The sequence below is a fragment of the Momordica charantia genome, assembly GCF_013281855.1.
Source record: "Momordica charantia cultivar OHB3-1 chromosome 11 unlocalized genomic scaffold, Mcharantia_2.0 BLBB01000011.1, whole genome shotgun sequence".
Taxonomy (NCBI): Eukaryota; Viridiplantae; Streptophyta; class Magnoliopsida; order Cucurbitales; family Cucurbitaceae; genus Momordica; species Momordica charantia.
The window spans coordinates 12,545,662-12,551,611 of NW_028275159.1; the positions used below are offsets into that span (position 1 = coordinate 12,545,662).

The 5,950-nt window shown below is 34.6% G+C and overlaps 1 long non-coding RNA gene across 1 annotated transcript; it reads right to left on the minus strand.

The window, feature by feature from the left end:
• Positions 1-469: 469 nt before the first annotated feature.
• LOC148208128 (uncharacterized) lies at positions 470-5,588 on the minus strand. Its single transcript, XR_015788952.1, has 2 exons — positions 5,118-5,588; positions 470-985 (listed from the first exon to the last, which is right to left on the minus strand). It is a non-coding gene; the product is annotated as an uncharacterized LOC148208128 (long non-coding RNA).
• Positions 5,589-5,950: the final 362 nt, after the last annotated feature.

A 5,950-nucleotide genomic window follows, 5' to 3' on the forward strand; every position in this document is an offset into this window, starting at 1 on the left:
TGTTCTCTAAACTGGCACATGAGATACCTCTACAAAAAAATTCCCTTCCAAACCTGATATAGTTGAGAAGTTACCTTGTATATCTCCAATCGAGTGAAAACATTCATTAAAAAGTAAATAAATAAAAAATAAAGAAAAAAAAGCAAAAGGAAAAAAAGAACAGTTGATGTGTTTCTTCCAATGTTGATATTACCTTTTCTTATTTGATTCTTTTGCTAAATAATTGCTAATAAGAAGGATGAGAGTAGACAAAAAAGTAATATCTTTGCAAAGTATGGAAAAACTTCTTGTTCTCTCAACTATATTTTCACTAATCATGCATACACATCACTTGCATACATATTCTTCAAAAAAAAAAAAAAGGTTGTCATATCATGATTATATTATGAAAATTTAAGTTTCATGCATTGTGCATTCATAATCACATTTTATGGTTTGAGCCAAAATAAAAATGAGTATCATACATACATGATCCAACCATCTAGGATTGCATATATATTATTGCAGCATGCGTCGGGGGTCAAATTCATTGGTTAAACGAAATAAAAAACAGATTATATACTGTCACACATTGTCAAATGATAAGAATAAATGGAAAGTAAAATGGAGCATCATTTGTCATTCATGACATTGGGGCAATACACATTTGTAGATGCACCATCCGTCCTAAGATAATTGCACCAGAGGTTGCGCAGCAGCTTCCCATGAAGCCTTCTGTAGATGTCTTTAGCTTTTCCTCGGCCTGTAGAGTTAGAGCTAGTTCATAGGCCACACTCAATTGTTAGCGACAGGGTGCCTGCTCTTCATTAGCTATTTCTGACAGGAGCTCTTTCGTTTACAAGGGGACACAATTTAATATGAGTACAGCTTTCCACGGCCTCCATTCCTATCCCATCCTTTATGATCTTTGGGCATTCCAGTCGTTGACTCTTCACGCCGCTACGGGCCTTTCTAAGACCGACCAGCACCTCACCTGCACAGGTACCTACGTAGTGTAGTGTCGGTTTGTTAGGATGAATTGGATTGATCTAACCTCTCGCTCGTATGTAATATTTCGCTACGATAAGTACTCCATACTGCCATTGGAAGTTCGCATTAGCATGAACATGTGGTGTTAGTCTTATCGTCTTGCGCCAAGTGCATATCTCATGCTAGCAAGTTTAAAAGAAACTCTAAACCCTACACTTAGGTGGCATATCCTTACTAGAAGAGAAAAGTTTTATCAGCTTCCACTGTCTATTGAGCCAACGCCCGTTATGGCCGAGCCAACCATGATCTCCTTTGGTCTCGTTCCCATTCTTTGTTTGAATCGACCTAGCTGTGTCTTGCTTAGCCGCATATTTCAACAAACTCCACGACAGTACGCCGTAACTCACGCTTACCTTAAAGAGTCGTTGAGGCTTGGTCGGGAGTCCTGTCTGTGCCTATATATAGAAATCATTTGCTTTTATCCAAGGTATGCAAACACTGTTTTTTTCCCTCGAATACAACTCGGATTCTTCCTAACTTGGGCATCAGAGTGTTTTCTCTTGCAAGTCTCCTGCTCACCAAAATTCAGCTAATCCTCAAGGTCATCATTCCGTCCAAGCCGAGCTCGTAAGCTTGGTAATTTTTGTGATCAAACATTTATCTAAAGTTAAATCGAACCCGATCCAAGTCGAGGTCGAAGCCTGTTGTTAAAGTCAGGTCCGTCGCATTTTATCATTTGGTTAAATCAAACCCGATCCAAGTCGAGGTCGAAGCCTGTTGTGAAAGCCAGGTCCGTTGCATATTCTCATTCGGTTAAATCGAACCTGATCCAAGTCGAGGCCGAAGCCTGTTGTTAAAGCCAGGTCCGTTGCATTTTATCATTTGGTTAAATCAAACCCGATCCAAGTCAAGGTCGAAGCATGTTGTTAAAGCCAGGTCCATTGCATTATCATTCGGTTAAATCGAACCCGATCCAAGCCGAGGTCGAAGCCTGTGTGAAAGTCAGGTCCGTTGCATTTTATCATTCGATTAAATTGAACCCGATCCAAGCCGAGGTCGAAGCTTGTGTTAAAGTCAGGTCCGTTGCATTTTATCATTGGGTTAAATCTAACCTGATCCAAGATTGTGGTCGAAGCCTATGTCAAGCCAGGTCCATCGCACTTATCATGTAGATTAAATCAAACCCGATCCAAGATCGACGTTAATGCCTGTATCAAGTACGAGGTTCTTTGCATGTCGGGATCCTGCCTAGTGTCCAGTTGGGTCCATCTCTATCTTGTCTTGTCTGAATAAAATTTTCGCCTTCCCAAATACTTTGTCTTTTGCCTTTGTCTACCCTTTTAGTTCTGCAAGGAAACACAACGGGGGGCAAGCTGTAGATTCCGTGTTTGGTTCGGCTTCATTTTAATTTTAATTTTTACTATTTAATTTTTGTTTTATTAAGTTTTATTTTTTTTGGTTTAAAATACTATAAGATTACTTTATTATTGGTTATAAGCTAAAGTTTAAATTAAATTAAAAAAATATAGATTTTGTTTTAAAGATTTTGATTTTATTAATAATAAGAATTAAAAAAATAAAGATTTTATGTTAAACAAATGGTTTGATTTTTAACAGAATTGATCTTTTCCTCGTCAAAGTTCCAGCCACGTGGTGTCTCCTACGCTTTCCTTTCCTTTTTTCTCTATGGTTTTACTCGACTCACGCATTGTTACTGTTATTTTTTTGTGTATTTAAGGGCACACAACACACAAAAAACCCATCACAGCAGCAACAACCTTCTTCACAGCTTCTTCAAAGCCCGCTGGCACTCCGACGATTTCGTTCGCAGTAGTGCGTTTTAAGTAAGTATCAAATACGTTGAAAAGATTTTTTTTTCTAAATAAGGAAAAGGCTTTGTAAATCATGCTTTTAATTTGAAACAAATTCTTTTATTTCTATCAAAAGATTTTTTTTTAATGTTTTTTTAAGAAAAAGTTTTTTTTTTTTTTTTTTTTAAAAAATGCTTTTAATAAGAAACCTTTTTTTTAAGATAAAAAAATCTTCTAAATTAATTTTAAATAAGTTTTTGAAAATAAAATAAGGATTTTGATATTTTAAATTTTGTTTTAAAATAAAAGGTTTTCTTTTTCTAATAAAGAAGAGTTTTTTTAAATGAAATAAATATAAATTTTATTTTATTTTAATAAAATATTTACTTTAAAATTTTTGTTAAAATACGTTGAAAAAAATAGGAGTTTTATAAAATAAATTTTGTTTAAAAAAATTTGGATTCTTTTAAATTTGAATTCAAAGTTTAAGAGATAGTTTTTATTTAAAATGATTTTTTTTTAACAAGGTTTACTTTTTTTGTGTTAACTTTGTTTTATTTTTTAATTAAAAAAGAATCTTCTGCCGTAGGATTTTAAAGGAGGAGATAAAAACAGAGTATTTTAGAATAAAATCTCATTTTTTAAAATTTCTTTTAATGGTTCGGTGGTTACGGTTTTGAAAAGAATCTTAACAAAAAAAAATCAGTTTTTTTAGCAAATAAGTTGTTAAAGTAAATTTGACTTTGTTTTTAAATAAAAGTTTTTTTTTCTTTTAAATAATCTTGTTAATTTCTAAATAAATAAAAAAAAAGTTATTTAATTTTCTGTTTTAATTGAACAAAACTCGTAGGTTTTTCTGAGTTTAAAAAAATAAATTAATACTTTTATTTTTGTAAAAGAATTCGATGTTTACATCTTAGGATGTTGGAATAGTGGTAAGAGGTTTATTTTTTCAATGTACATGACCCAAGGTTGGAAAGGGAGCTCCAAGTCCCTTTCACTAATCATTTGGGCCGATACCTTGGACTTCCGTCACAAGTGTCTAGAAACCGGTGCAAGGTGTTCAACTCAATCAAAGAGATAGTGTGGAAAGCACTCCAAGGTTGGAAAGGAAAATTGTTCTCGATGATAGGAAAGGAAGTCCTTATCAAAACAGCTGCTCAAGCAATTCCTGATTACACTATGAGTTGCTTCCAGCTACCCATGGGTCTGTGTAATGAGATTACAACAATTTATGCAAGATTTTTGTGGGGTCAACTCTAGAGCACGTAAAATTCACTAGCAAGGTTGGGAAAAGCTTTACGCGAGGAAGAAGCAGGGAGAAATGAGGTTCAAGGATGTTAGAACCTGCAATCAAGCAATGTTAGCTAAGCAAAGCTGGCGAATTTTAAGGAATCCTTCTACTCCCCCGTCATAAATTCTGAAAGGAAAATACTTTCAAAAAGACAACTTTTTAAAGGCTGAGTTAGGACACAACCCTTCCTTTGCCAGGCGAAGTAACTTAGTGGGAGTATGGCCTCTTTGAAAAGGGCTGTCGGTAGAGAATTGGAAATGGGCTTTCTATTTTTATTGGGAATGATCCATGGCTGACACGAGAGGACAATTTTAAACCACTTTCTTGTCCACCCTTGTTATTGAAAGAACTTGTTACTTCCTTGATGATGTCGAAATGCTATTGGAATGAGGGAAAGATAAGATCCATTTTTATGGAGTCAGAGGCCAATCTTATTTTAGAGATACCTTTACGTAAAACGAATAAGGGTGATGAGATTATTTGGGATCTTAGACAAAAAAGGGATATTTACTGTGAAAAGTGCTTACACATTGGGGAAGGGAGCTGTTAATTTGGAGGAGACTTCTTCGTCCAAAAATGATCATCTAAAAAACAGATGGAATAGCTAGTCGAAGGCCAAAGTCCGTCCTAAATTTAGAATCTGCTGCTGGAGAATTCTTAGTGATATTATTCTTAATAAGTCTAACTTGTGCTTAAAAGGCATCACCAGTTATTCTTCTTGTGTTTTTTGTAGGAAACATGAGGAGACAACTTAGCATCTTCTTTGGGAGTGTGAAGTAACTAAATATAATTGGAATTACATTCTAAATGCTAACTCGAGTTCTGGTTGGTCTAACAGTAAAGGATGGAAGATTGCAGATTATTGGGACTAGCCTGTGAACAACGTGAAGGGGACTGAGCTTGATATAGCGTTGCTGACCTTGTGAAATACATGGTAATATAGGAACAAGGTGCTTTTCAAGTGGGAAATTCAGACACATCAACAATTGTGTTTCTTGATCGATAAACAGTGTGAGAGAGAGAGATCATCAAGTGAACCTTACCTCATACCAGCTTTTGGCAGCTTAATGTTGATGCAGCTTGGTTCCAAGAGCGTCAACACGGTGGATTAGGGTGGGTGATTCGAAAGGAAGAAGGCACAATTATTTAGCTGGTAGCTCCTTTATTCGGGAGAAAATTTGCATCAAACACCTGAAAACATTGGCTATGCTAGAAGGGATTCACAATTTGGACAATCCAAATGGTGTTGATGTTTACCTAGAAACAGATTTATTGGATGTCAAATGGCTAATGAATAAGGAGATGGATGACTTCAAAAAAGTTCTTTGGCTGGCCGAAGAAATTCGGGCGCTATTGGAAGTGAAGAAGATTGTCTCAATTTGCCATATCAAGACGAGAAGTGAATCGCGTGGCTCATGACCTAGCTCGTGTGACGTTGGAAGCTGAACGAAAGATGAGTTGGAGGGGTACCATACTTGAGTGGCTTTGTATTATTGCTTCTGAAGACTTTTTAATTTGTTTTGCTTGTTAGCTGTGAAAAAAAAAATTTAACTCATTTTTTTCATAGCTTCAGTATTTCAGTATACTTTTCTAGAAGTTTTATCATACATGGGCATTTATAGGTTTTTGTAATATTGTAAAAAAAATTATTTAAGTATAACTATTTCAAATTTTGTAAATTTTTTTTTTTAAATATAACTATTTCAAAACTAATTTTTAAAAGGGAAATTGCAATGGCAGCAAAAATCTTTTATCTATTTTAAAATAATATCATCTATATTTAAAAATTTCAAATATAGCAAATATTTTCCCTAATTATATCAGTAGTATATTAGATACTTACATCAGTAGTCTATCAATTGTATATCAATATTTT